Below are 22,373 nucleotides of genomic sequence, written 5' to 3' on the forward strand. Positions count from 1 at the left end.
TGGCATTCGAGGCAAACAGAAACTTAGTAAAATAAAAGTGCTGATTCACATAAGCCTAAAGACAATAAAAACCTTGGCACACATGTTCTTTTCTATCAAATCCATTCAGATACCATGCACACACGAAAGTTGTTTAGGAAAACAAAATCGGGCAACATTGAATAACTAGATTCAATCAACAAAATACTCCTGTAAACCACTTGTGAACTCCTTTGGTTAGTCACCAAATAATTTCCACACTATACAAAGAGCATTCCATGAAAAAAGGTTCATGTACAAACATGCCTCATGGACCACAGTTTTCCCCATCAGAATGAGAATGTGAGCCAACTCAGAAAAATTAAAGAGAACTAGATTTAGAGCTAGAAGGCCAGTTTTCAAACTGTGACTTGCCAACACAAGACTTCATGCCAGTGGTTCTCAATGGAAGACGAATTTGAGCTCCCCCCAACTGCCCCAGCCCCAGGGACATTTGACAACATTTTTGGTTGTTACAACTGGAGAGAGGTACTCCTGCATCTAGTGGGTAGAGGCCAGGGATGCTGCTACACATTCTACAATGCACAGGACAACCTCCATGACAAAGAATTACCTTGTCCCAAATGTTCAAATGTTCATAATGCCAATATTGAAAAACCCTGCTTTAGACAAATCACTTCTCATCTCTCTATCCTTGGTTTTCCTACTTGGAAAATAGGGACTATGTGTCTCATGGAAACAGAAATGTTTTAAAGTATTTAGTTTTATGTAAGTGTGGGATTATCTGATCTTACCATTATTTTTTAGTACTTCAAGTCTATAAGAAATGCCTGAGAACTGATCATTTTCAGCTTCAAACTTTAATGTGGAGTTTTACAAATACGATTTTATTTTTTTTCTTTTTTGAGATGGAGTCTCGCTCTGTCACCAGGCTGGAGTGCAGTGGTGAGATCTCGGCTCACTGCAACCTCTGCCTTGTGGGTTCAAGTGATTCTCCTGCCTCAGCCTCCCGAGTACCTGGGACTACAGGCACGTGCCACCACGCCTTGCTAATTTTTGTGTATTTTTAGTAGAGACGGGGTTTCACTATGTTGGCCAGGATGGTCTCGATCTCCTGACCTCATGATCCACCCGCCTCAGCCTCCCAAAGTGCTGGGATTACAGGCATGAGCCACCGTGCCCGGCCACAAATTATTTTTTAAGGTAATTTAGAAATGAGCCATAGACATCTTCCTGGTGAAAGTAGTACTTGAGGCAACAGATAGTATCGAGCAGAGACTGAGAGACCAGGCACTCAAATAAGAGTGTCTGGAATTCAAATCATGGCAAGGTACTGAACATCTGTAAAACATAGTACTAACAGTATCTACTTTATAGGGTTGTTGTGAGGATTCAATGTGTTAATGTATATAATGAGCTTCTAATGATACTCGGTACATAGTACATACTCATTAAATATTTGCTATTGTTATTTTTAATGAAGCACACTAGAGATATACAAGGTATTATGAGACACAAAGGAGGGTAACCTAATCCAGTGGAGGGGGTAGTCAGGGAAGGTGTCCTGGAGAACGTGGTACTTCAGTTACATCTTAAAACCTGACAGATGTTAAAGGAAAGGTATAAAACTTAAGGCAGGGAGGCTGGTTAGAAAGTGATTAAATCCTCAGGATAGAGCTGAGGGCTGAAACCAGGGCAGTGATAACCAACAGGACTTGGTGACCACTGGTTATGGGAGAAGAAGAACCCAGGAAGGAGGGGGCAGAAGAAGGACATGAACAAGTTGCTTACCCTCTCTGAGCTTCCGTTTCCCTCATACATCAAATGAAGACAATGCTACCTATTTAACAGGATTACTGCAGGGATTAAATAAATGTATTAAAACCCTCTAGCATAGTGGCACATAGTAGACAATAAATGGAAACTCTCACTATTATTCCTAATTATTATTAACAACAATTACAATAGCCCTGGAAGGACTAAGGACTAAGCCCTAAATAACAGCTAGCCCACAAGGCTCAGCATCAGGAAAAGTCATGCCTGGTGTTACACTATTGGCTTCATAGCAGAACCATGAATATAAACTCTATTTTCCACCTCCTACTCTGTGGTATGTTTTTTTGGTTTTGTTTTGTTTTGTTTTCCTCCCACTGTACTGTTCTAAATGGTTGGAGGAGGCTCCCCTCCAAAAGATCAAGGTGAGCTTACCCATATTGTCAGCAGTCTTCTCCCAGTGTCAGCAATGAATAGGATTCTAAAACACACTGGAGGACTGCTTCCTTCTGCTCCAGGTAAAAATTGCCCATATTCCTTAATCTGATCATTGTACCCTACTTCTCTTTATTAAAACAGAAAGCTCAGTGTACATAACTGAGTGGATAAACTTGCTGTTTCTACAGATGCTGGGATTTTAACTGTATCACTTCACAAGAGAACTAAATGGTAGACAGTAGCCTGATTATAATCAGAACAAACACAGCTGGATTTCTAAATGGTGCAACTCCCTTAATGCCTCCACTGGGCTATAGCTTTGCTATTGTTGTTTGGTTTCTTTAAAAGATGTTTATTATACTCAGTTGAAAAACATAAAGGTAAAGCTTCTAATTCTGCAGGCCCCAAACCAGCCCCTCTTAAAAGCAACATAGGTGAGATCAAAATAACTATGTTTGAGAAAGGACATGGGAGGCAACATGTAAAATAATAGTTCTTCCCTCAAGCCAAGTAGAAATCTGAATGGTAGCAGAATATGCCAGCAATCAGTACCCAAATGGATATTATTAAATCTAAGAATCCTGAGTTTACTGCTGTTAAAATAACTGAGACTGCTTATTTGAGTCCATTAAATAATAATAATTTGAATCTATTTGTTCAGACTGGGATTTTTCATAAAACCAAATTAGAGTGGAATGGAGTTTTAGAGATTAGCTAGCCCTGTGGTCCTTAACTGTTTGGGAGGTATAGACCCCTTTATGAATCTGACTTAAACTCTGTTCTTTCTCTCCAGAAAAAAAGTCACATATACAAAAAAAATTTACATAAAATTTCAGGGACTTCAAGGAACCACTGTAACTTATTAATGGACCCCAGTTAAGAACTAATGTGCTAGTCTCTTCATCTCTTTGGACAGACAAAGAAAATTAATTTGCCTGATTTCCTGTTGGAAAACAGCCTTATATTTTAAAATGTGAATTACACATAATAACCCTAATTAATAAGAGCCCCTTATATAAGTGTGCATATAGCGCTATTTGGTTTAATATGCAATTTTACATATACATCTTCTTATTCTTATAACTAATATAAGAATATGGACTAGACACGTAATAGCTCCATTTTATAGGTTAGAAATCCAAGGTTTTGGGAAATTAAAGCTCAACAAACATTTAGAAAATCTACTATATATATCTACCTACCAACACTGAGTAAGGGGGCGGAGATACAGAGATGAACTCAAAACAGACCCTTGAGGTGCTTTCAGTCCTGTGAAGGGGACAGACATTCTCCACCCTATCCAAAGCACATCATTTCTAGGTTACTAGAAACCTAGAGATGCCAACAATGAGCAAGGGAACATGGTGTGGGGCAGCTGGGATGGGGACTAGGCAGTATTGCAAGGAGACCTAGCCTCACCTGCAGGTTTAGAAAAGGATCCCTAAGGTGTTCAGACAGCTTGTTGCAGGATCCAGAGCCTGAAAATGACCAACTAGGAACTGGAATGTAAGTATTCTAAGACTTCTCTATGGGCTGAGCTTCCCAAAGGCCTTTGCTATAAGTTTAGATATTTGTCCCGGACCAAATCTCATGTTGAATTGTAATCCCCAATGCTGGAGGTGGGGCCTGGTGGGAGGCATTTGGATCGTGAGGGCAGATCCCTTGTGGCTTGGTGCTGTCTTCACAATAGTGAGTTCTCTGGAGATCTGATCACTTAAAAGTGTGTGGCCCCTCTCCCCCTCACTCTCTCTCTCCTGTTCCTGCTTTTGGCACGTGATGTTGCAAGCTCCTGCTTCACCTTCCACCACGAGTAAAAGCTTCCTGAGGCCTCCCCAGAAACTGATGTCAGTACTATGCTTCCTGTACAGTCTGCATAACTGTGAGCCAATTAAACCTCTTTTCTTTTTTTTTTTGGTTTTTTTTTTTTTTGAGATGGAGTCTCGCTCTGTTGCCCTGGCTGGAGTGCAGTGACACGATCTCAGCTCACTGCAACCTCCGCCTCCTGGGTTCAAGCAGTTCTCCTGCCTCAGCCTCCCGAGTAGCTGGGATTACAGGCGCATGCCACCATGCCCGGCTAAATTTTTTGTATTTTTTTTTTTTCAGTAGAGATGGGGTTTCACCACCTTGGCCAGGCTGGTCTTGAACTCCTGATCCACCCACCTCAGCCTCCCAAAGTGCTGAGATTGCAGGTGTGAGCCACTGAGCCCAGCCTAAACCTCTTTTCTTTATAAATTTTATTTTTATTTATTGTTATTATTCCTTTTTCAGACGGAGTTTCGCTCTTGTTGCCAGGGCTGGAGTGCAGTGGTGCAATCTCGGCTCACTGCAACCTCCACCTCCTGGGTTCAAGCGATTCTCCTGCCTCAGCCTCCCAAGTAGCTGGGATTACAGGCATGCACCACCATGCCTGGCTAATTTTGTATTTTTAGTAGAGATGAGGTTTCATCATGTTGGTCAGGCTGGTCTCAAACTCCTGGCCTCAGGTGATCCACCCGCCTTGGCCTCCCAAAGTGCTGGGATTACAGGTGTGAGCCACCGAGCCCAACCTATATATATATATATATATATATATATATACACACACACACACACATATATTTTTTGAGGCAGGATCTCACTTTGTTGCCCAGGCTAGAGTGCAGTGGGGTGATCACAGCTCACTGCAGTCTTGACCTCCCAGGCTCAGGGGATCCTCCTACCTCAGCCTCTCCAGTAGCTGGGAATATAGGCATGTGCCTCCTCCTACCTCAGCCTCTCCAGTAGCTGGGAATATAGGCATGTGCCACCACACTCAGCTAATTTTTTGTTGTTGTTGTTGTTGTTTTTATAGAGACGGGGTTTCGCCACATTGCCCAGGCTGGTCTTCGAACTCCTGGGTTCAAGCGATCCTCCTCCTCAGCCTCCCAAAGTAATCCCAAAGCCTGGGATTACAGGCGTGAGCCATCATGCCTGGCCTTCTTTATAAATTATCCAGTCTCAGGTATTTCTTTATAGTAATGCAAGAATGACCTAATACAGCCTCGCAACTAGATGGGGCTGAAAAATCACTCCTGGAGACACAGCTTCAATCACATCAGTAATACTATAGAAAATGTCTAGCTCTTCCATTTTCAATAAGTCACTCTCAGAACATGCTCAGTACATACAAATTTGCTTTAGCACATGAAAGTTAATTAGCCATGACTCAACTTAAACATGAGACAATTCAGTAGGTAAATCCGAAACACTTCCTTCCTACTAGTGACCATGTTACTATACTCAAATGTTCCCCCTCCACACTTCTCAGTTTTCTAATCTTGCTTCCTTTGTGTTTTGCTTTGGAGCTAGGTATTTATCTCTTTTCTTTCCTGCTATGCTGGTAATCAGGGCCTCTGAATGGCTCGGCAGAATAAAGAAAACAAAAGTGATTCTTAGAGGGGCCATACAACTTTCTTGTAAGTACAAAGGCACATTTCTACTACAGTTTCACCGTCTGTATTAAAGATGTCTGGGAAAGGAATAATAAGTGTGTGGTGGGGGTTGGAAACAGCTACTTGGACTGACACAGAAAGAACTGTGCAGGACAGCTATATTTTAAATGTCTTTTTCTTCTGTCTTCTTCTCTCTCTGACCTCCCACTGCCAGCCGCCCACTCCCCCATCCATTCTACCCCCAAAAGGCCCTGAGCATTTTGGAAGCAAGATGAATTATTTCCCTTTTCAGAGTCTCTAGAGCTATTTTTTTTAAGCATTGTATTTAATGATTTGCAGTGTTCACGTTATATTTGAAAATCGTTCGTTTTTCAGTTGAATATGATTTTTTAAAGTTTGTTGAATGCTTTAATTTTTCATGACGTCTGGAGGACATAATTTTCTGTGATAATATATGAGAGTATCACGTAAGGCACAGAAGAGTTTTGATTTACAAAACTGACTTCCAACTAACTTTTCAGGACCATATATGTTATACTATGTCAGACCTACCTACAGAAGGCCTAAATAACAGTGCTAATGATAATAATAAAACCTCATGCTTATATGACAACTAAGGCATTATCTTATTTGAGTTTCATAACAATCTTTTCTTGAGACTGGGTCTCGCTCTGTCACCCAGGCTGGAGTGCAGGGGCGTGATCTCGACTCACTGCAACCTCTACCTCCCAGGCTGAAGCGATCCTCCCACCTCAGTCTCCCAAGTAGCTGGGACTACAGGAATATGCCACTGTGCTCAGCTTATTATTATTATTATTATTATTATTATTATTATTATTATTATTATTTTGATAGAGATGGTGTTTCGCCATATTGCCCAGGCTGTTCTCGAACTTCTGAGCTCAAGCAATCCACCTACCTCAGCCTCAGAAAATGCTGGGATTACAGGAGTGAGCCACCTTGCCCAGCCTGAGTCTCATAACAACTTGAGATTTAGGTAAGATTAGAATTATCCCCATTATATAGATGAAGAAAATGAGGCTCAGACAGGTTAAGTGGTTAGCTCAAGGTCACACACCTTCCACATGACATAAACAGGACAAGAAATCAAAGGTAAGTTTTCCACACGTGCCTAAACCCCTAGGATAAAAAATATCACAGCTCTCTCACCTTGACTTAAAAGTGCTAACAACGGCTTGTGAAAAATGAAAAGCCTTGAAGGAAGGCAGAATAAAAATCTGAGAGACAATCACTGATCTTTTATCTTCTAGATTTCAAGCTGAATCAAGTTCTTCAAAGAAAACCCAATAAAGCCCAGACATTTTCATCATAACAAAATAAATAATTCAGTCGGGCTTTAGAGGGCTCCTGCATTTTGATTGGCTATTTGATATATTTGTGACTTAGCCGCCACTAAACTGATTAAAGCTAACCTGATTGACGCAGTTATGTTGACAGAGCCTCTGACACTGACAGCTATGAACGGAAAGTGTAAATAACAATAAATAACCTGGAGCTTCCACATTTATTCCTAATGGAGAATTTAGCACTTGCAAAAGTCAAACGCCTGATAGGCTAAAAATTACAGTCTTTGGTCTACCTGGTGCCAAAGAAACTGTTTAAATTCATCACCCCTCCTCTCCTTAGGAAGATATCCACAGAGCCTCGGGTTCTTCCAGGCAGACAGACAGACAGGTTTGTGTTTGTTTGTTTGTTTTTTAACACTCAGACTCTTTGAGCTGCAAGGGGCTGTAGAAATTATCTGGTCTAAACCCACATCTTATATATAGGAAAACTAAAGCTCAGAGAAATGAAATTGATTGCCCAAGGTCATCCAGTGAGTCATGATGGCATCGGGGCCACAATCCATGTCCTCTTACTCCCAGTCTAATGTTCTTGTCACCAGACCCCACAACAGGGAAAAGTCTCCACCTGACACATGCAGCACATGTGCACACACAAAGACACACACATACGCATCCATTCTTAATTATAATAAACCTACAAAGATAATTGAAGCTATATTCTCTGGGCTAAATTTCTATTGGTGTCAATAGAAATAGATTTGAGGCAGACTCTGAGATATAAAATTATATGCAATTTTTCAACTTCAAGTCCATCTTGTGATTACAAATTAATACCCCTATTTTAAACCACATCTGAAAATAACTGTAGAGAGCATGCACACTCTTTGGTTTATCACCAGCATTTCTTTGAATGTGTACAGTACAATTTTATTTTTGTAAAAAAGAAACCTACATGTGTGGAATATGCAGGAAAAAATGAGAAAGCCTATGCTCACCACAGTGATCTCTGGATGTTAGGATTCTGGGTGATTTTTATGTTCTATTTTATATTTATCAGAACTTAGTAACTTCTCTTGTAAAACGAACACCTATTATTTATGTAGTAAAGTGTCCTTATCAGCAGGACAGCAGAAGAGGAACAATATTAGAAATGTTGTAATAAAATATTCAGACATATAAACTCTTGGTATTTCTCAGGCTCCATAATAACTTCACAATATCAACTCACGGTCAACTAAGCTTATAACATAAAACATGTTGAATTCGAATTTCCCTCCTGGGAAACTGAAAAGACTTACAGATCCAATGATCATCTCTTTCCATGTGCATATTTGGCCCATAGGACAGGTAGGCCATTTTATGAAGTTACTGTCCCCAGATGGCTGCTCATTCAAATTCAGGAACAACTAGCTCAACAAATAGGATGTTTTCCTGGATCTTCACTAAGCCAAATTGATGAAGGGAAGGATGGTGAAGTGTGATTTATAACTACTTTCCAAAATTAACAAACACAAGCTAACATTCACTGAGCACTCACTATATACTAGGCACCACCCTAAATTAAGTTTTATATGCATCATATCATTTATTCCTCACAAAAACCATGTAAGGTTAGGTCCTATTATTGTTTTAGAGATGAAGAAATTGGGAGTTAGAGAGGTTTGGTAGACTCCCCCAGGTAACAAGATTCAAATCCAAGTCAATTTATTCCAGAATCCGTTCTCTTAAACACTACACTGCCTTTTATTATTTTTCCATACCTAGAGTAACTTAAACTCACTGCTAATAAAGTGTTTCCAAGTAGAGGTTATATCAGGTTTGCTTTAATAAGCAAAGCTCATTGTAATTAGCAGCCTCAATTAATGGGCTTGCTCAAGTCCTTCAAGCAAGTTAAACATGACTTCCTGCAATCTTATATACACTATTAATTTGTTAGCAGATTCTTTCTTCATAAATGGGATGAAAGTAAACTTCAGCCCAAGTCAAACTATCACAATATTCAAATTAACAGAGCTCAAGTTAATGAGAGTTCACTCTAGATCATTAATTTTTACAAAATATTTACCTCCTGCCTTGAGTTCACTTCTGCCATTTCAGCATTTATTGCCTGTATAGTTAATGTACAAACATATGTTTGCACTGTTATAGTTTTCACATAAAAGACTTCTGACCGCCTTCAAAATAAGAAGAAAATGTCCAACTATGGTCCTGCTTAATTGTGAGACATTTCTAACATAGTCTCTAAAGATCTGGGCTTTCACAATTTGTTGAAAACCTCATCTGGCACCAAGTAAATGTACAATAGAAGAAAATACTCAAGTTGGCATATGTAGCAAAAACGTCCATTCAATTTTCTTAAATAATTCTCCTTCTTTCTTAAGCAAAGTTTAATGTTACAGGATTTGGGTGCCTGAATTAGTAGCTACCCCACCTCACTCCCCAAAACAAATAAGCATAATTACATTGCTTTCTACTAGATTGCCTCTCTCATGTACATCCTACTAGCTCAAGTTCCAGACCAGCTACTGGCTCCTTATGTTGATGAAGTCAGGACACTGTCTAAATTCTTCCATGTCTACATTCAGACAGTAGAGAAAATAACAATCGTGCCACCAACTTTCAACTGGAGATGACTGAAAATACAATTACTGCATGCAAGGCACATTGAAATCCTTTCATGAAAACTGCAGTGTATATAAATCATAATTGATTATACCTTGAAAATATTTCTATTACTGTCTTCTTTACATGTCTAGTATAGTGTATATAAGCAAAAATTAGAGCTTCAGGAGTCTAGTTCAGTGTTTACTCTAAGTAGACTTCATGAGCAAGAAAATGACAGACCCACCTGTTCCTCTAACACTACAGTGGCTACATTTTAACTAGGCCAAGAAAGAGAGGCCCTGTGTGGTATGGCTAACTACTTATGGGAGTAATTTCGCCATACAACTATAGCAAATTTATTTCAGTTCCAGATATCACTTTCCCCATTAACTCAGGAGACCAAAGGAGCTTAACTGCTTTCCTTTCATCCCTGTCGAATGCAGCAAGTTTCTCAGGAAGCAAATACTATTTAAATCATTTTCATAATTCTAAAATGCCTGTAAGACAAGTCCAGGGTCTAATTATACCACTTAAATTTGTTGAAGATGTTTGGGTTTTTCTTTTTTTAATTTCAATAATGAAAGAGCCCAAGGGTTTAAAGCCCTAATAATCTAATAAACTTTGCTAAGTGAACATTGTAACAGATACGCCTGGATGGGATTTTGTAAATACCAGACAATTTCCCCTGATCTTTATCAGGGAAAAGAAGCCTAAATCTTTGGCAGGAAGAAATTAAATGTAGTGCAAAATAATAACATCTGGCCAGATTGTGTTTGTCAGGGTAGCAGCCCCTTTAGATGTCAGGCTGAAAAGTACTAAAATGAACTCTGAAGGGTGTGTGTGCGATTCTTTATGAGGCAATAGGAAAGGCTGCCACCCTGCCATAGAATACTCAGGGTACAATTAACTCACCCTAGTATGTCTCTACAGAGAATTGTTTCATATCAATGGAATTTGAAGCCTTCTGCCAAATAAAAGTTTGGGGTCATTCTTGGGGTGTTTTGTTTATTTCTCCATTACTGTACAGATTCCTAACAGCACTTTCTATTTTTCAAAACCATCTATGATCATTTCAATAAGTTTTAAAGCTTATTTTTATCTTCTAACTCCAAAGGAGATCGTGTGGCTCAATGAAAAGGGCAATGACTTTGAAGTTAGCAACTTAATGCTGCCACTTGCTGGTTACATGGCCTTGGACAAATTGGTTAATAGCTCTTAATCCCAGTTTCCACATCTGTAAAATGGGGATAATAATACCTAATGGTGTTATTACCATTATGAAGATTACTCAAGTCTAGCACATAGTACACTTTTAGTAAGATTAGTTAACTTTATTTCTCCTTCACTTAAGTAATTCGGGTAAGTTCAAATGTCGAACCTCACCAACCTTCCAGAGGTCTCTGACCTTCAAGAAGGCTTAATTTTTTCCAAGTTTACACTATCTTCCCCTCCCATCAAAAAAAAAAAAAAAAAAAAAACCTCAAGGTTATATTTGAAATAATATGTGCATCATTTAAGCCTCTTCTTCCACTATAAGCCATCTCAACCATCTGGCAGAGATTGCCAGAAAGAACATACTTTGTTTTCCACTAATGATTACTTTGATGCATGAGATACTTTAATTGTTTTTCCTGTCTCTCTGTTTTTTTGGTTTTTTTTAAAATCTGGCATTTAGAGAGGGAGAACTATGGTCATCTCACAATTTTTTAGAAAGGTTTTCCTAATAAACAACTCTTTCCAGAATTTGTACCACAAAACAATGCTAAGCCACTGATTTATCTGACAGGCCAGTATATCTGTTTCAAATGTTAATTGCTAGAAAGAGTACTGTTTTTCCAGGCACCAAAGAAGAGGAGTGTGGATAGCAATCTTTGGGGTTTTCCCCCACCTACTACTCTGTTGGTAGAACAAGCACTTTGGCCTCACTGGCTGGGTTTCTTAAGCTACCCTTCAAGGACTGGGGCATGTAGGAGTAAACACACATACTACATCAAAGAATAGTTCCAGGACCCATTTCCCCAGCTGGGAAGGATGCCCAGAATCCACACTCCAGGCAGAGCCTGGTGGCAGGCTACATTTCACCACTCTCTAGAGCACCTTTCCAGCTATCAGGGCACAGCCTCCACTGCATTTCTAGACCAAAATTACTTCCTATTAAAAGGCCAGAAAGGTTTCAGATCCAGAGGAAGAAAGGCAATTCTGATATAGTACAGACTGATAAGTGCCAAGCGACAACTGAATAACAACTACAATAGTCACTTAAACTTTCAAAACATTTTCATATATATTACCTCTTTTGATCCTCAAGAGCTCCAGCAGGTTGGCAGGTCAGGTGTTACCATCTTGCATATAAGAAAACAAACTTAGAGACTTTGAATTACCTACCTATTTCCACACAGCTGGTGTCAGAACAGGAAATAGAACACATCTTTGATTCATGCTAAGGCCAATATCAATTAGTAAAGAATCAAAGAATATATTGGAAACCAAATTAAGATATTGATACATTTGACTGAAAGTATTTTTAAACCCCCACAAAAAAAGAAAACTTGAATTAACAAATCAGTTAAAGCAACTTATACAAAATGGGCTAGCATTCTGAATATACAAAGAGCTGTTTGTTACAAATCAATAAGAAAAGGACAACTAGTAAAGGACAAGGTATACTTAAATTTTTCCAAATGATGAAAGAATATTAGTGAGAAAAATCACAAAATAAAAGGTACAAATGATCAACAAATTTCACTGGCAACCAAAGAGTACTATTTTTTTCACCCAAACTGGGATTATGATTAAATGGCAAGGGGCAGATAGGAAAATGGATATTCTTACATTGCTAATCTCCATGGTGTGCTTATTTCACATTGTATGCCTGTATCAAAACATCTAATGTACCCCATAAATATATATACCTACTATGTACCCACAAAAATTAAAGCTTAAAGTCTTTAAAAAGAAGTAAAGTGAAAGCACATACAAACTTTATGGAAATCAAATAGGCAATAAATGTGAGAAACCTTAAAAACTGCATAGCCTCTGACCCAGCAATTCCACTTCCAGGAATTTATCCTGAGGAAATCATTAAGGATGTGCATAAATATTGAATTACACGGACATTATTTAGTTCACTGTGGCTTACTGAAAGCAACCTTCATTTCCAACAATAGAGAGGGTTGGATTAATAACATATGAAATATCCACAGTAGTAAGTAAAGGGTAGCCCCTAGATACTATATTTATATTGTGTTACAGAAGTATATTATTGACATGGAAAGATAGCTATATGAAAAAGCAGTATAGTCAATTTTTGAAAAACTATACATACACCTATGTATGAATAAAAAGTATGCAAGACGATATATCAAAATGTTAACAGTAGTTATCCTCTAGTGGGTAGAGTTAGGGTCATTTTATTTTCCACTTTTTTATTTCTTTGTGTTTTTTCATTTTCTCTAATTAAAAAAGAAATACTTATTTGTGTAGTAAAAACTTGTTTTAAAAAAAGATTATCCTGAAATAAATACTGCTGTATTACTTACAAGGTGTCACATAATCAGGAATAAATAAATAATCCATTGGTCTCTGGAAACCTGCCTTAACAAATAGATAACAATACTTTCTAATGAACCTATGATTATTGATTTTTTAATGCACACTAAAATTTTTATTTTAAAAATTATTATTTTAAATCAGTTAATGATTCCTCTCTACAGTTCCGTTTAAACTATTCATTTATTTGACAAGTCCTTTTTTAAACTTGAGTCAACCTTAGTCCCACCTGTGTCTGATCAAATTCCTATACCCACGTCAAATCCCAATTTATTAGAGTTGATAAAGGAAGAACAACTATAAGCAGATATAAGAAAGAATGAGAACCTTAACCCTTAACTTTGAAGAGTACCAATAGTTGCCATTTATTAAGCACCTATTCTATACCAAGCAATATGGTAAATGTTTGACATAATTTATGGCTCACTTTCACAGCAGTGCTGTAAGGTTGTAATTATTACCCTCATTTTGTAAAAGGGGGTTACGTAACTAGTGAGTAACAAGAGTATTTGAATACAGGACTATTTGACTCAAAAGACTATCTATTCTGACATTGTGCCTTCCACTAAAATATCAAATATAAAACTCTAAGGAAAGGTAAGATTATGTGAATAGTCTCCAAATTTGATGCACTAGCAACAATATTGAGAGAGAACACATAGCATTATAGGAGAATAGCACAATTTAAACTCAGCAGTCTTGGGTCTAGCAACTCAATTATTTAGCATTGGGTTAACTTGCCTACATTACCAAACTCTCTTAGTTTTAGTCTCCTTATGGGATTAATACCACCTTTTTTAAGGGAAGCTGGCAAGGTCCAAATAAATACAAGTATGTCTGCCTGCTACAAGGCTTTCAAGAAAAGCGAGCTTCTCTTCCCTTCAGGTCCTTGTGAAAGGGTGGTAGGACACACAAGAATGTATTTGGACAAGCTGACAGGTGTCACCATTCTCATGGTTCTTGTTCACAAGGTGCAAATCTGTGGCACTGAATCTTGTTCACAGTGTTCTGGGAAGAGCCTAGGTCATGCTGGAAGAAAAGACAACCAGCCAGCCTCAGAGTTACAAAGCCAGAAGCTGAGGCAGAGGCTTAGAGAAACAGATGTTCCATCTCAATGGGCGAGCAAAACCCCATTATCCAGACTTGTAAGATCTTATATCTAAGCAGCTTTTAAAACCTAGAAGTAAATGCTGCAGGCAACAGGATCTATCTTTTCTTTTCTGTTTGGTCATACCTGTTGCAGGGGAAGGGGAACAGTTAGAAATCTATTTCTATCAATACTACTTATTCTAATTTTGTGTGAGAGTGTGTGTATATATATGTGTTCATTCAAACATTTACTGAGAGTTTACTGTCTCACCTGGGGACAGAGGGATATGGTAGAATAGACACAAGCCCTATCCACAGAAAGCTCATTCTTTAGTAAAGGATACCCGTGTTAATCAAATAACCATACATACTCCTCTAACCACTGCAACCCGATGAGTGCTAGAAAGAAAAAGCATAGGTTCCCAGGAGACGGAAGAAATGCAATCCAATAATGACATTTCAGTTAATTGGGTTCAGAACTATATGCTAAAGAACTTTGACCAAAGGAGAGGAGTGTCATAAGCATTCCAATTTCCTTTCAACATTTTTGTTCTCCTTCCTCTCTTAATGTAATCCAGTAGAATCAGTCTCCCTTTGCTGGGTAGATCTAGAGTCTACATTAACTCATTCAGACCACTAGGGGACCATTTAGAAACTGTATACTGTATGGTTTTAAATATACACATACACACAGAGAAGGAAAGGAAGAAAACACACAAAAATGTTACAAATGGTTATCTCTGAATGAGAGGATTATGAGTGGGTATTTAGCGCATTTTGACATTAATTATAACATAAAAAATTATTTAAAAATGTATATATGCCAGATATGTGACATTCATTACTGTAAAGCAAAGATATTATATTTCATACATACGTATGCTTATAAATGCACAAGAGGGAATAATAAAAACAATGGCTACCATGCATTTTATTCCTATGGGCCAGCATAGAGCTGAGTTCTTCACAGCACTCATCTGATTTAATTTTGTTTAATGAATGGCTCAGAGAGAAGTGGCCTGCCCTTGGTCAGAGAGGAAAGGGCAAAGTTGGGACTTAGACACCAGTCTGCCTGAAGCCAGACCACATAGCCATTACACTATGCCCTTTGCTGTGTCCTAGGTATTTGGCCCTTTCAAGAGTGAAGTCTAAGTGAGAGACTACAGGTATAGACAAGGAGTCCAGAAAGGCTGGTATCTAATAGGCAATTAATAATTTGAATTTGGCCAGGCATGGTAGCTCACACCTGTAATTTTAACACTTTGGGAGGCCGAGGCAGGCAGATTGCTTGAGCCCAGGGGTTTGAGACCAGCCAGGGCAACATGGCGAAACCCCATCTCTACAAAAAATGCAAAAATTAGCCCTGTGTGGTGGCACATTCCTGTAGTCCCAGCTATTCAGGAGGCTGAGGTGGGAGGATCCCTTAAGCCCGGGAGGCGGAGGTTGCAGTGAGCCGAGATAGTGCCACTGAACTCCAGCCTGGGCAACAGAGCGAGAATCTGTCTAAAATAATAATAATAATAATTTGAGTTTGAGTTTAATTGAGAAAAAGATGTGCACTGATTTACCCAACTCCCTCATCTGTTCTTCTCTTTGATCAACAGCATGTCTATCTGGAGAATTCATACGGCCAATCTCCTCCAAGAACCTCTACCCTCTGGTTGGAGTTAATCTCTTCCAACCCCACACTACCATAAAGAAGTGAATTTTCATACAAAAATTAGCCAGGCGTGATGGCAGGCGCCTGTAATCCCAGCTACTCAGGAGTCTGAAGCAGGAGAATCGCTTGAACCCAGGAGGCAGAGGTTGCAGCGAGCCAAGATCAGGCCATTGTACTCCAGCCTGGGTGACAGAGCGAGACTCCGTCTCAAAAAAAAAAAAAAAAAAAAAAAGAAAAGTTATTTTTCTGTTAAACAATGAAACTTAAGCTACAGGGACCCTGCACTTGTACACCCTCTCACAGAAGAGCCATAGGCATTTTGTATTTTTTATTTTGTCTTCTTCTTCTTAAAGAAGGTCCCCCAATTATATAAGTTTTGAGCACTACAAAACCTGGATCCACCTCTACTCCCCTTGAAAAACTGCTAAGGTTTTTTCTTACATTTCTCTTAGGATGCCTTGTACCCAAATCGTTTGTATACAAATGTCCTGGTTTCTGAATTTTGATCTACTTGAAGGTAGGCATGAGGTAGTTTTTCTCTTTGAATCCCCCACAGTACCTGCCTTTAGACATGCTATCCAGTTGCTCAGCCAATGCTTTTTTAATTAAATACAATAGAGTTCCCTTGCAAGGAGGAAAGCTAGAATTGAGGAGACTGCTTATGACCATGAGACGAAATACACAGAGGCTGTATAACACATACAGCACTGTTTTAAGGGCACAGGCTATGGAGCTGTACTTCCTGCGTTCAATTCTTGCTCTGCCAGTAGCATTGGGTGCTACTTTAAACAAGTCACCTAATCTCTTTAAGCCTCCATTTTGTCAGTGATAAAATGAGGCTAATGAAAGTACCCACCTCCTAGGGTTGTTGTGAGGTTTAAATGAGATAAGTAAAACACTTGAGAACAGGAAACTTTTTATTCATCTCTCTCCAATACAGTACACGTTCAGAAAGGAGGTTTCTAATCCTCACCCAAGCCCTCAACTTTCTTCTCTCCATACCAGCCTGCCTACCCCACCCAGACTCATTCACACCCTGTCAGAATGCCCCCTAGAGCCTGCACTCTTAATCATTACACTCCATTGCTGAACTGGGAAGCAAGGGAGGCTAAAGGCATGAAACCCAGGTGTGCATTTGCTGGTAGTCTAGATGTTAGCTGATGGAGCCTGGAACTGAAATCAGAGAGGAACTAAAATCAAAAGGCATCTGCATATGATAAATGAGACAACTGAGACCCATGGGGTCTCAGTTGGAATGTAGGAAAATGATGTGAGTAAGGATGCAGGAAGAAATGAGACCTGGTGACTGAAAAGTGCAATGAAGGAAAAGGAGCAACACAGGTGCCTCAGTCCCTGGAAGTATCTCACAGTCAATAGAAGGGAAGGGGCTTTTAATTTCTATGTTACCATTTCCAGCTTAGAGGGAAATTGTTTCTACTTCCACTCTACTGACAAGAGAATTCAAATCTCTCAAACATATGCTTCATTACTCCAATATCAGGTACTGCAACTCAGTGAGACAGAAAGAAGAGGAGGAACATATGTTTTCAGAAAATAAACAAATTCCAGTTTGGGGGCTGGTGGGGAGGTGGAGAGTAAGCACTCTAGGCAAAAGTGGTGTTTTTCCTGGAAGCTTCTAGAGGGCAGGGACAATGTCCTTTAATGTGCTTTGTTGAGCTCACTAGTGAGAAAGGTGGGCAGTGATGATGACAGCAAGAGGAGGTGAGTTCAGAGCCCTGTTAAATCAAGGGCATGAGTTCAGGACCTTGTTCAATCAAGGGCGATGGCCTGGGGTAAAAGAGTTCATCTGCATAATCTCCTCACCTCATGGTTGGCCCCAGAATGGTCTCTGGCTGCATATTGAGTCGTTTTTCTAAGCTCTTTTCATTAAACAGTTTTCAGCCTAATGACTGACTTCTAAATCAATAGAGGGCCCAGGAAAGGTTTATAACTTCCCCAGCCTCTGGCTCCACTAAAGCCACAGAATTTTGAGACCGGATTGAATCCAAAAGTTTTTACTTTAAAACTGAAATGGCTTTAAACACTCAGTTTCCAGTTGGTTTTCCAATTGCCCTAATAATTAAAGAATTGCATTTTTAAAAACTTTGTAACCAAAATATGCCTTTGAGTTGGTGCCATGAAAGTCCACTAATTAAAGCCAGCATCTTCTGGGCTCTGATGAGAAATTCACCCTTTTATAATGGGATTACTAGAGCTTTGCTGTACAGACGAGCGGTTTGATTAATAATTTACATTTTTGAGGATATATAACTTCACTCATGGCCGTGGTTTGAGTTCCTAAAATTATCCTATTCAGTTTAATGCTATTGTATTTAGCCTCGGCAAATGAATTAAGTTTTGATTAGACATCAATGTAATTATTCTCTCCCATACATTATTTTTAACCAAGAAAGGGGTTGTGACAGACTGGTGGACAGTTAGAGTTGGGGATGCAATGGGGCTCAGCCTGCACAGAGCTGGAGTGTGGGCAGAACTGTCAGGCTAGTCAGGGGGAAAGAATTGTGAAATGGAGAAAAATGGCTCAGTACTCACTTAAAACCCCCACTACATAATAAAAACTAAATTAGCAAATGATTGAATCTCAAAAACATGTTTATCAACATTCAAGCAATTATTGAATCACATATTAACTGTGAAGGAAAAAAGCTTTGCTTGAATAATGTCCCTAAACAGTTATTTCAAGCAGAAATGACTGCAGAAATTGCTGTGAGCTGACAGAAAAGGGTATTCTAACCAAGGTCAATTTTATTTAGGGGGAGTGGGAGAGACAGGAATCTGACAGAAGAGAGTCTAAAAACTGCCAAGAGCTGATGGAAACAGAAAATAAGGGAGAGAAACAACAGAAGAAGCACAGAAACGCTGCCCTACCCCCCATTCAGAGATGTCTTTTTCATCTCCACAGAAAGCAGGTAGAAGAAAGCAAGCTCGCCAATACTGAGTGAGGATCAACTGAAGATCTCTAGACTTATACCAACCTTTTCCTCCTCTCTGCCATAATAGTGTGGACCAATAAAATGCAATTAAAATATGGCCTGAACAGACAAACCCTTCCTGATCCAGCCGCTTATTCGTATATGAAATACACCAGATACTAGTCAGAAGAGAAGCTTCAGGAAGCTGAAAAAAGGATTGCTCCCGGCAGTATTGACACTTCAAACAGTACAGCTTCACATCCAAGAGTGCATAAAATAAACCCCTTTCTCAAAGAGTCTTTTGCCTAAGTACTCCTTCATCTGTACACTGGAGCTGTTTGCATATATATCATCAATAAGTGGCAAAAGTTGTTGAAATACATCATGAACTCCAGCCTTGTCGAGGTTAATGTCTGTAATGATAATGCATCATTTATTTGGCACCACGTGGGGTGAAGCGGTCCACATAAATGAGCTGTCTAGATAATGCATGCATATGGTGTTTTACAGTTTTCAAGATACTTTCACATTCATTATTTCTACTTTACAAAAGTAAGCAGGACTGCAATTTTTATGCCCATTTTGCAGATAAGAAAACTGAGGCTATTGGAGTCTAAATAACTGCCCCAAAACATAAAGCTCATAAATGCAGATCTAGAATTTGAACTTGGATTTTCTGACTCCAAGTCCAGTGTTTCTTTCGCTGATCTGAAGCACTGAGGAAATTCATGTTAGCCATTTAAAATGGAAATATTAAGAAAGGGACAGTGAATGTAAGTTGGACCTTCCTTATTTACTTGTAACCACATTGTGAACATCACTTGGACCTAATGTAATACAGGAGCCACTGTGGCCTGTAGGAGTATGGTCCTCTATTAAATGTCCCCAAGTGCCACATTTAATGAGTTCTTGGATTCCCCCCCCCCACAAGAAAGCCAGAAAACCAAGTGTGCCAAGACTACACATAAACATGGAACAGGAGTAGGCTCTAAGCAAGGACCCAAAAACCTTTCAGATGAGATGATTTCCTGCTCAACCACTATTTTTCCTTTCTGATGAAGAGAATTCGAGTTGTGAAATAGGCAACTTCCAGAAAAAACAAGGTATTGCCGCATATAAAAGAGTCTATTATCACTCAAAGTCGGTGGTATCTTGGGGAAATCTAGAATTATCCAACATCTAGAAAAGACCTGGATGTACCCCAAATATTTCTTGATAGTACAAGGCTAAAAATCATAATAAAATTCTACAAAGAAAATAGAATTCAAGGTTTGAAGGTATAGAGGTGGTAGTGAGATGACGAAAAATTCAGAATTCTATTCCACTTTTCTTCACAAGAACCACAAATCCAACTTCTCAATTTTGTTTTACCTCAAGTACATTAAGAACAAGGAAAGCCATGTCACTTGATGGCTCAGAAGAAGCTGTGGCATCAATGACTTTTCTCACCTGTAAAATGGAGATAATTACAGTACAGACCCATAGGGCTGTTCGGAAAATTAAATGAGATAATTATGTAAAAGTCAGCATCATATAGTAGGCACTTAATAAATCTTCACTACTGTTATCATCATAACTATTATAAGGTAGGGGAGAAGAAAAAGAAAAAGAGAAAGTAAAATCTACTTTTAGTGGAGTTTTTCAGAAAGAATTAATTAAGCAGAAACAAAAAGCGATTGTGCTGCCCCATTTTACTAAGTAAATTAAATTTAGGAAACGAGGCAATGCAAAGATTGAGAATAAAGAAGAACTTTTTTAAATGCTTCAATCATTATCAAAACAACATTAGCAATAGAGCACTCCAACCACTGTAGCAAAGGGCCCCAGGCTCATTTATGAGGGCAAAGGCTTCCTGCAAATGAAGACATAAAATCCAAATCGAGGCAGTAAGGATTGCTTGTGGAACTGTGCACATATTTGCAGAAAGCACTCACTGCTTAAATACCCCCAATGTGGACTAGTGAAGGAATACTAAAGAGATTGTGGATCTAGGCCAAGATCAAGATGAGCTTTCTTCAACTTCATGTGATGGAGAAAATAGCTAGCAAAAGCCATCACATCAAATTTCATATGAGTGAAGTACTGGGATGGTTTTCTCACTAATTTGGTCTACCAGAATATTGGGGAGGGGATGTATTTTAGAGGAAAAACAGTTGTGTCTCCTAATTTCAATTCATTGGAATAATAAACGGTCATAAGAAAGAAAAAAGTGGATGCTCTCTTTTTCTTAGCAATTAATAATACATTATCTTGTAGTGGTCCCCAGTTTGAAGTCTTGTCTCTCCAAATGTTTGTTACAAAAGGATTTAGGGGCAATGTCTTCTGAAACATTGTACAAGTGCCTTGAGGTCTGGGATCATGGTTTATTTTTCCTTGTGGGGTTTATTTTTTCTAAAAGTGAGGCAGGAAAAGAATGAGAAGAGGGAGTGAAACAAGATAAAGAATGAGTACAGACGGTGACAAGGTAAAGGGCACTAGCAATAATGAGCTCAGACATAATTTCATTGTCTCCATGTTCCTTTGCTAGGGTTGTCCTTCTGTCTATCCCCACAATTCAAGAAAGTGTGTGTGTGTGTGTGTGTGTGTGTGTGTGTAAGTGAAAGAGAGACAGAGAGAAAGGGAGAGAGAGATACAATTAGTAGATGCTGCCCCTATTTTCTACCCTCTGTTCACAGGACTAGTATTCAGCCTCCAAGCTATAGCAGGCTTATCTGGAAGCTAATCCAACCAAAATCTTGTCAGAACTTTTTTTCTCTCGTGGTCTCACATTTTTGCAGATCTAGAAAACACAGTGCGCAAAGTGCAGAACTGGACAGAGGTGTAAATGCTGACAACCCGGGCCCTCAGATAGATAGCCATGTCAGCTACTGTGCATGTTAAAATACCAGTATGATCACTCTACCACTCCCCTCCAACCAGACAAGGATTGTAAGGTAACATCTGTGAGCTTGGATATTCTGGGAATTAAACAAATCACTAATACTCTGTTCTAAAAAGGGACCTTGATGCCCCAAAGAGTAAGATTCAGCTCTCTGCTTCAACCCAATTCTCATGTCACATCATTTCTTCTCACCCCACTTTCATCCAACAGATCAACTCCAAAACCAATCTAAGAAGTTCATGAATGCTACATGTATTTTTAAAATCTGTCTAAATTATTCATTCTATCACCAAATTGTTAGTCTCAACAAACTCTTCACAAGAGTCTGACTGCATAAATAGGTTAACAAATACTTCAAGTTTATATATTATACTTCATATAATCAACCTAACACCCCCTGAGGCTTTGACCCAAGAAACTGTTGTGAATGTAGGCTTTATTAACTAATCTGAACAATTTTCTTAGCTAATTCTAAAGATTTCATTATAATACACAAAATAAGCTATAATCAACACACCTTACAATTCAGAGGTTAATTCTTGTAACAGTGCCATAAATCTCAAGCTTTGCAATGTCAAGCAGTCAGAAGTGTCATTTTTCTATCTGACCTCGATCCTCTCTTGGTGAGGCAAGAAAAAGGTGGCTGATTCCCTCTGCTTGAGGAAGGATAGAAGAAAGACCGATAATTAATTAATTACTAATTAATTGTGAATATCCATAATTAATTTTCCCAGTCACAGGAGGCAGCCT

At 38.9% G+C, this 22,373-nt stretch overlaps 1 protein-coding gene across 1 annotated transcript in view; it reads right to left on the reverse strand.

The window, feature by feature from the left end:
• GPC3 (glypican 3) overlaps window positions 1–22,373 on the reverse strand; it is a 463,650-nt gene that overhangs the window by 407,446 nt on the left and 33,831 nt on the right. The window lies entirely within an intron of this gene.

Source organism: Pongo pygmaeus, chromosome X, assembly GCF_028885625.2.
Source record: "Pongo pygmaeus isolate AG05252 chromosome X, NHGRI_mPonPyg2-v2.0_pri, whole genome shotgun sequence".
In the NCBI taxonomy this organism is placed as follows: domain Eukaryota; kingdom Metazoa; phylum Chordata; class Mammalia; order Primates; family Hominidae; genus Pongo; species Pongo pygmaeus.